Raw genomic sequence first — 8,727 nt, forward strand, 5'->3', positions numbered from 1 at the left:
AACTATACAACTGTAATGACTGAAATATTTTGATCAAAAGGTAATACTTTGGTATCAACAAAAATTATTGAAATTCAGCGAATTTCAACAGCATCTCACTGAAAGTGAAAACCAATGCAACCACTAGACTGAAATCCAATGTGGCAGTATATTATGACGGACAGTACCAAGATAATAGGTGTGATACACGAAAACGGAAAAAAACAAAACAATAAAAGCCATACCTTTACTCAAGTCTTATTGACCAAACAGGCAAAAGTTCAAATCTAGCTACGAATGCATCAAGGAAACAAGCAAAAGTTCAACTGACCAAACAAGGCAAGGGCGTCCGGCAAAGCCAACGCTCTAGTAATGACGGCATTCGTTGCTTGCAATCCATAAATACAGGTATGAGTAAAGAGTCAATGTGAGTGTATACATCTGGCAGACGTGCACACATCAGTAATAATTAAACAGATCGAGATGAGCGGAGGTAACAATGGTCCCGAAAAGGTGGAGTGGCCGGAGCTGTTGGGCGTCCCGGCGACGCCGGCGGTGAGCAAGATCCGCCGGGACAGGCCGGACGTCACCGTGGTGGTGCTTCCGGACCAAACTCCGGTGCCCATTGGGTTCAACAGCAAGCGCGTCCGCGTCTTCTACGACTCGCAACAGCCCGAAGCACTTGTCGCCAACATCCCCATGGTCGGCTAGCCTGCCGGCCGGACGGCGGCCACGCATATGCGTGCATTCCGGTCGATCGGCAGCTGAATAATAATGCCATAGCGCTGTGGCCCTCATGCATGGATACGTTACCTGCACTCGATTGCACTGGCTCGGTTTATGCTTATTTCAATCAATAGAAGGTGATTGTTCTGTAAATTCTATGAAGAGAAATAATCATTTACAAGTTTATCAAATTGTAAGTAAGGAATCTTATCTTCTGTATCTAAATAACTAACTCCCACTAACTATTTATCTCAACATGCAAGCATGCCATATCATCACACGACATGCATGAGAAAAATGCCCACCCCAATTATCATATGTCTCTCAACATGCAAGCATACCACTTCATTATGGCTTGCATGAAAAAAGATCCATCTCAACATGCAAATATACATAAGAATTTTTATTCTATTATGCTACATATATTTGATTAAAAAAGTTACCTCCTACTAACTAGTACTCTCAACATGCAAGCATACAACATCATCTCATAACATGCATGAGAAAAGCCCACCCCTACTATCATATGTCTCTTAACAAGCAAGCATGCCACTTCATCGGATTATGTTGCGAAATATCCCCGCAACAACGTAAGGGGCGTCATCTAGTATACCTAAGTAACTTATCAACACTAGTGGTTGGGGCGCGCCCGTGGCGCGCTGCCTGAGAGGAATTTCGGCGGTGCCAGGTTGGGTGCGTCCCTTTCACTTTCCTGGGTGTACTGCACAATGCTATTGCATGAAGTTAATGCACATCAGCATGAAAGTAGTGCAATCTGTCGATGGATCATCCTTAGGAGAAAAGACAATGACATCGCCAACGTGTGGCGCCACCTGCCGCCTGAGAGGAAGTTTCTGCGGTGCCAGGTAGGGTGGCGCCCTTTCAGTGAATTTGAGCTCTGATTGATAAAATGCATGCATGTACAACTGATGCATTACATACGATGCTCTTCTTCATAAAAAACTAACCAAATACATCAAATAAATAAGCAATCTTAACACTATATCTATAAGATGATACTCTTCATCATGTCGGTGAATTGCAGCTCCAGAATTGTCGCCGCAGTTCATTTACACATAGAACTTTGTGATGCGCCTGCCGCCAAGGCCGACGCGGCTGTGCTGTACATGCCCAGAGCATCAACAGCCGCAGCAGCCGCCACGTCCGTCGGCTGATCGGGGCCTTCCTCGTTCTCTTCGATCATTTTTTCTCAAACTTAAAAGAATCCCATATGAATTTGATAAAACACAAATATCTCCCAATCCAATCAACTACAGCAGCAAGTAAGAACTCAAGGAACAAGAAAGAAACTAATTATGTAGGGAACGGTGTCTTACAGCTAGTGGCCGTGGCAAGGAGTTGTTGAGGATGATATTCAACAATGTTAATACCTGAAACTGCAAAAATGAAGGCCTACATCTCCTGGGAAGGCCATACAAACAATGAGAGCCATAAGAAAACATGTACCTACATAAATAGCCATCCACTTGCTCAAGGAAATAAATGAGGAGCAAGCAAGAGGAAAGGGAAATGATGATGGTAGAATATGCAACAACTGCACCAATACACAGAAAAGAAAGTGGTCGCTAGTGGTCAACGCACTGGATTTACCAAAGGTGAATGATGCACAAATAAAAGATATAGGATACCTAAAGAGCTACCAGAGTATCATGGACCATCCCAGGGAATGTATTTCGAACTGTCTTTACTACGATACCTAATAGAAGATACATACATGATGCAAGTTAGCTTGTAGGGCAACAGTTCTAAGTATACCACGGGGTATATTTTGAGCATAAACGCAAATATTGATGTGGCAACTAATACATAGAATACATGTCCTTATGTGTGGATTAAAACCTTACTGTCAGATTCAGGAGTTTGTGATGGACATGTGATTAAAAATGAGTAACTGAACTATGACTTTGTAGTAGTAATAGCAAAGTAAACAACATTTAGTGGATGAGAGACCAAACAAAGCACTGATGACATGTGACTAACCCTACATATATACACAACTTCAGTGGTATTTGACAATGGATGAAAACTCACGTGTTCCTCAGTGGCCCGTGCTGATCCTGCACTATCCTTAAGTAAATACATGTTAATAGGATTCAGTAAAGCTTTCATAAGACTGAACAAAGTTCCAAGTTAATATTAAACCCTGGGCAATACCTGTGTATGTTAGCATTCTGGGCTAGTACAGTTCAGAGAAACTCACATGAAGCAATTCCAGGTCTAAGCCTAACTTTGTCCAGAGGACTCTCATAATGATGCCGAACTAAACTCCGGGTCACTAAAAAATAGCGATGTTGGTACTTCATGAGAGTGAATGTTCATGTTATTCCTAAGCAAGAAATGTTATTATCGTGCAATCCAAGGAAACTATATAGCTGCTCTTTCTTTTGTTGGATGGTTGCACAAAGGCTAATAAAATATAAGTATAGGGCAAAAATAGTTTCAGTTATTGAAATGCAATTGTCTCAACTATGTGTCAAGTATCCAGTTACCTGATCTCAGAAATAGGGTCAAAGTCCGTGGTACAAAGAACCTGTCAGTACAAAGATCATAACATCAAACACACTAACACCACCAAATAAACATGGGGAGATCAGCATAGTTCTTCTGAAATTAGTGTGTTGCCTAACAAATAGTCAAAGCTAGCAAACTAATAAGGGACATGTCACCAATTGACAAAAAGAAACGTCTCTGCCTAATTTTAAATGCTTATGCAACAGAACTTTGTAAGCTACTCCTAGTTCATAAGTCAGAACTCGTTGGGCCTGGATGAATATCTTTTAGTTCTTCGTAGGCAACATTTGACCAAATTGGCTTTCAGAAACCATGTTATTTATTAAACTCAAACTTACAGAAATCATTTCTTAATAAAAGAGTTAGCAGAAAAATAAATCGCCACCCAGTCTAGGCAAAACAAAAGAGAAGAGACAGGGAAGACACCGTAAGGCAGGAGACTGATAAATGCTAGGAAGGAAGCGTCCAACAGGATCATATGATCAAGGCGCATACTCAGCGTATGGCACAACTAACCTGTGATTCTGACGTCGTATCCAAGAATGAGCCCGTCGGAGGCCGCCGTGAGGTAGCACATCACTACCGTGAATGTTATCTTGTTGCCGCCGTAGCCAGCCCTGACAACAAGTGCTCTCCCATCACTCATAGCCCTACCTTACAAGTTACTGTCTCTCTGCCCATAAATCTGAACGTAAGTACACGGGATGCCGCTGCTTTCCTTTCCCTGGCTCACAAAAGGGGACTTATCATGTGTTTATCAGATTAAGCCATGGCATGCTTTTTTAACTACAAATTATTTCCAATGCAGAATGGTTACCTTTAAATTTCCATCTCCTAATCCAAATAAAATAGATGAGATAAAAGACATGGAATGCAACTGACGGAAGTACATATGCTATTCAAAGCATTTTGCCATTTTGTGACCTGCAAAAAAAAACAGAGCATGGCACTTGATTTAGTAAACTATCAGTGATGCGTTTTGTCTTCTTGCAGTAACCCAATCTTCACATACTGTCTCCCCAGCGGCATTAGTGCTTTATCATGCAATATGTTTCTTACTTGTAATTCTGCTGCTGCTACACAAAGATGAAGAGTTTCAACTCCATCCTGCGAGTTTTTAGCATGCCTTAAGTTGCAACCATCAGATAGCGAATGACCATATGCCGCACAAGAGCATTTTTTCATATAGGAAAATTGGGATTCTTTTTTGGATGTGTCTAGGGCACATCTAAATGTGCTCTAATTATTGCACATTTAAGTGAGTGAATCAAGCATAAAGAGGAAAAGAAAAAAGAAAAGAAAATATCCACACGAATCTCAACATAAGATCAATGACATAGGACTTAGATGTGCAATACTTATTGCACATCTAGATGTGCTTTAGCAAAACTGTTCTTTTTTTTTCCACAACGGACAACTTCTACAGTGGGTTAGGAGCTTGCATATGAGGCATATAAATAAAACTATCAGCCTTGCAAGAAATTTGACAAATACTTGAACTCCATGGATCGATCACCTATAAATTCGATTGTAGATGTAAAGGAGAGGATGTTCTCCGTGCTCTTCTTCTTTGGGCCTATCAAATTCGAAGGTTGAACCCATCAAAGAATCACCACATGAGATGAAAACAAAACATAACGTATACAATAAATCTGAAGCAAACCAGAGAAATCTGAAAGGGTGGGATTTGTGTGTTTGCGTCGACCACATACCTGGAGCAGGTTGATCTCGTCCTCCCCGACGAAGTAGCGGGCCTGGAAGAAGTGCCAACGCTCGCCAAGAAGCAGGGAGGGGTGCCTCTCCCGCTGGCAGCACCCTGCTCTGCCTCCGGCCGACGGCCACGCCATCCCCTTCCTCGCCCCTCCTCTACAACCATACTGGGCGGGTGGAACACGAAGACGAGGGGGAGAAGCGGATCTGAGTAAGGCGCTTTCTCCAGTGGTCGGCGTCGGAGGAACTGGGATGTGCTGATGGGGCGGGGACGGGGGCGGCGGTGGCAACCCTAGCCGCCCATCCTGGGAAGGGAAAACGAGGAAAGGGGAGGTTGCGTGGGAGAGTGGGGCTCGAGGCGACTCCCTCTCTGAAGCGAGAAGCGGTGGGCCATCCTTTGCTTTTTCCTGGCCAATACACATCCAACTGCACAGTGCATCAATTGTCTCTTGCTGCCGACGTGGACATAGCGAGCATGCGCCCTTGCAGCGACTGTTAAAGTGTTGTATTATCCCAATACTCTCAACATGCACACATGCCACATCATCATTCTCTCTCAACATGCATACATCTCAATTCTCCACACATGCCACCTCATCAAAAACACTAATTTTGTTTCTCCCAACACGCATGGGAAATACTACTTATATTCTGCATATATTCACAACAATGTATCATATCTATTTTAAATTTCATCAAAAAATATTGAAAGAGATCTTCACAGCAATGCGCGGGGTATCATCTAGTTTGTAAAATGTACAACAACCACTAGTGGAGAACCGGCCTTTAGTCCCGGCTGGGAAGGGTCTTTAATCCTGGTTCACCAACCGGGGCAAATAAATCGGGACCCCACCCTTTAGTCCCGGTTGACCACGACCCGGGACTAAATCCCTTCCACGTGGCTGACAGTGAGCGCCGCTGGGGACCTTTAGTCCCGGTTTGTGACACTAGCCGGGACTAAAGGTTTAGGGGTTTAGGGTTTATTGTTTTTTTTATTTTCATTTTGTGTTTTCCATTTAATTCTTTTCCATTTCAAACATATTTTACGCTACTATATACTGTACATGTTATGCATATATAATAGAATTTTTCGTACGACCACACACACACACACACACATATATATATAGACACACACATACACACAATTTCTTCTACAATTTGCAGATCATTACATGCAGGCATTAGGTGAAATGATATTCTCCGTCGGGAGCTATGACATGGTCAAGCAAAAATCCTGCAATTTTCTCTTGAAGTGCTCGTACGCGGTCCTTTGGTAGGAGCTTATCCCTCATCTCCGTCATCTTTAAAGAAGGAGATCAATATGATAAACTCTCACATAAATTTGAGCTCAAATTGCATATAAATAAAATATGCAAACTAAGAAGTTAATTTGAGCTCATTCGGTCATCTTTAAACCACACCTACACATATGCGAACTAAGAAGTTAATTTGAGCTCAAACTGCATATAAATCAAATAAACTCCCACATAATTACTCCCAAACTAAAATCCATAAATCATTATACTTATAGAGCATTGAACGAGCTAATCTAGCAATGAGAGATGAAAGTGTTGGAGATATGCCCTAGAGGCAATCATGTATGATGATATTTTCTATGTATTTATGAATAAAGATAGTCCTTGGACATTATCAATGATGTGTATCAGCAAGTACGTGACTTGTTTGTGGGACTATGCATTGTATGATGACTGTCCTAAAAGGTCCCTAGTCGAAAGGGCTGTGTGGACGCGCAGCCAACTAGACTAGCATCTGACACGGTCGATGGCTTGGTCTCACTAGCCATGGAGCATTGGATGCTAACCGGATAATATGGACTTGAAAGGATCTGGTCGGATTCGACGTAGTCGGATCCGAGTCGAGATAAGGTCCGAGTCGGACACACCCAACTATGAGAAGTGATACGTCTCCAACGTATCTATAATTTTTGATTGCTCCATGCTATATTATCTACTGTTTTGGACATTATTGGGCTTTATTATCCACTTTTATATCATTTTCGGGACTAACCTATTAACCGGAGGCCCAGCCCAGAATTGTTGTTTTTTGCCTGTTTTAGGGTTTCGAAGAAAAGGAATATCAAACGGAGTCCAAATGGAATGAAACCTTCGGGAACGTGATTTTCTCAACGAACAAGACCCGGGAGACTTGGACCCTACATCAAGAAAGAAAAGAGGAGGCCACGAGGTAGGGAGCGCGCCCACCCCCACCAAGCGGGCCCTCCATCCTCGTGGGCCCCATGTTGCTCCACCGACATACTCCTTCCTCCTATATATACCTACGTACCCCCAAACAATCAGATATGGAGCCAAAAACCTAATTCCACCGCCGCAACTTTCTGTATTCACGAGATCCCATCTTGGGGCCTGTTTCGGAGCTCCGTCGGAGGGGGCATCGATCACGGAGGGCTTCTACATCAACACCATAGCCTCTTTGGTGATGTGTGAGTAGTTTACCTCAGACCTACGGGTCCATAGTTAGTAGCTAGATGGCTTCTTCTCTCTTTTTGGATCTCAATACAATGTTCTCCCCCTCTCTTGTGGAGAACTATTCGATGTAATCTTCTTTTTGCGGTGTGTTTGTTGAGACCGATGAATTCTGGGTTTATGATCAAGTCTATCTATGAACAATATTTGAATCTTCTCTGAATTCTTTTATGTATGATTGGTTAACTTTGCAAGTCTCTTTGAATTATCAGTTTGGTTTGGCCTACTAGATTGATCTTTCTTGCAATGAGAGAAGTGCTTAGCTTTGGGTTCAATCTTGCGGTGTCCTTTTCCAGTGACAGTAGGGGCAGCAAGGCACGTATTGTATTGTTGCCATCGAGGATAACAAGATGGGGTTTTCTTCATATTGCATGAGTCTATCCCTCTACATCATATCATCTTGCTTAAGGCGTTATTCTGTTTTTAACTTAATACTCTAGATGCATGCTGGATAGCGGTCGATGAGTGGAGTAATAGTAGTAGATGCAGGCAGGAGTCGGTCTACTTGTCTGGGACGTGATGCCTATATAAATGATCATACCTAGATATTCTCATAACTATGCTCAATTCTGTCAATTGCTCAACAGTAATTTGTTCACCCACCGTAGAATACTTATGCTCTCGAGAGAAGCCACTAGTGAAACCTATGGCCCCCGGGTCTATCTTCATCATATTAATCTCCTACTACTTAGTTATTTCCTTTGCTATTTACTTTACCTTTATTTTACTTTGCATCTTTATCATAAAAATACCAAAAATATTATCTTATCATATCTATCAGATCTCACTCTCGTAAGTGGCCTTATAGGGATTGACAACCCCTATTTGCGTTGGTTGCGAGGATTTATTTGTTTTGTGCAGGTACGAGGGACTCGCGCGTAGCCTCCTACTGGATTGATACCTTGGTTCTCAAAAACTAAGGGGAATACTTACGCTACTTTGCTGCATCATCCCTTGCTCTTCGGGGAAAACCAACGCAGTGCTCAAGAGGTAGCAAGAAGGATTTCTGGCGCCGTTGCCGGGGAGGTCTACGCAAAAGTTAACATACCAAGTACCCATCACATACCCTTATCTCCCGCATTACATTATTTTCCATTAGCCTCTCGTTTTCCTCCCCCCCCACTTCACCCTTGCCGTTTTATTCGCCCTCTCTCTCTATCCTCCCTCTCCCTCTCTATTTGCTTCTTTTTGATCGCTTGCTTTTTTGTTTGCTTGTGTGTTAGTTTGCTTGCTTGTCACGATGGCTCAAGATGTGACTTCACCAATACCAACA

At 42.6% G+C, this 8,727-nt stretch overlaps 1 long non-coding RNA gene across 1 annotated transcript; it reads right to left on the reverse strand.

The window, feature by feature from the left end:
- Window positions 1–1,122: 1,122 nt before the first annotated feature.
- LOC123131951 (uncharacterized) lies at window positions 1,123–5,300 on the reverse strand. Its single transcript, XR_006464424.1, has 5 exons — window positions 4,950–5,300; window positions 4,754–4,813; window positions 4,055–4,161; window positions 3,754–3,961; window positions 1,123–3,256 (listed from the first exon to the last, which is right to left on the reverse strand). It is a non-coding gene; the product is annotated as an uncharacterized lncRNA (long non-coding RNA).
- Window positions 5,301–8,727: the final 3,427 nt, after the last annotated feature.

This window comes from Triticum aestivum, chromosome 6A (genome assembly GCF_018294505.1).
Source record: "Triticum aestivum cultivar Chinese Spring chromosome 6A, IWGSC CS RefSeq v2.1, whole genome shotgun sequence".
Lineage (NCBI taxonomy): Eukaryota > Viridiplantae > Streptophyta > Magnoliopsida > Poales > Poaceae > Triticum > Triticum aestivum.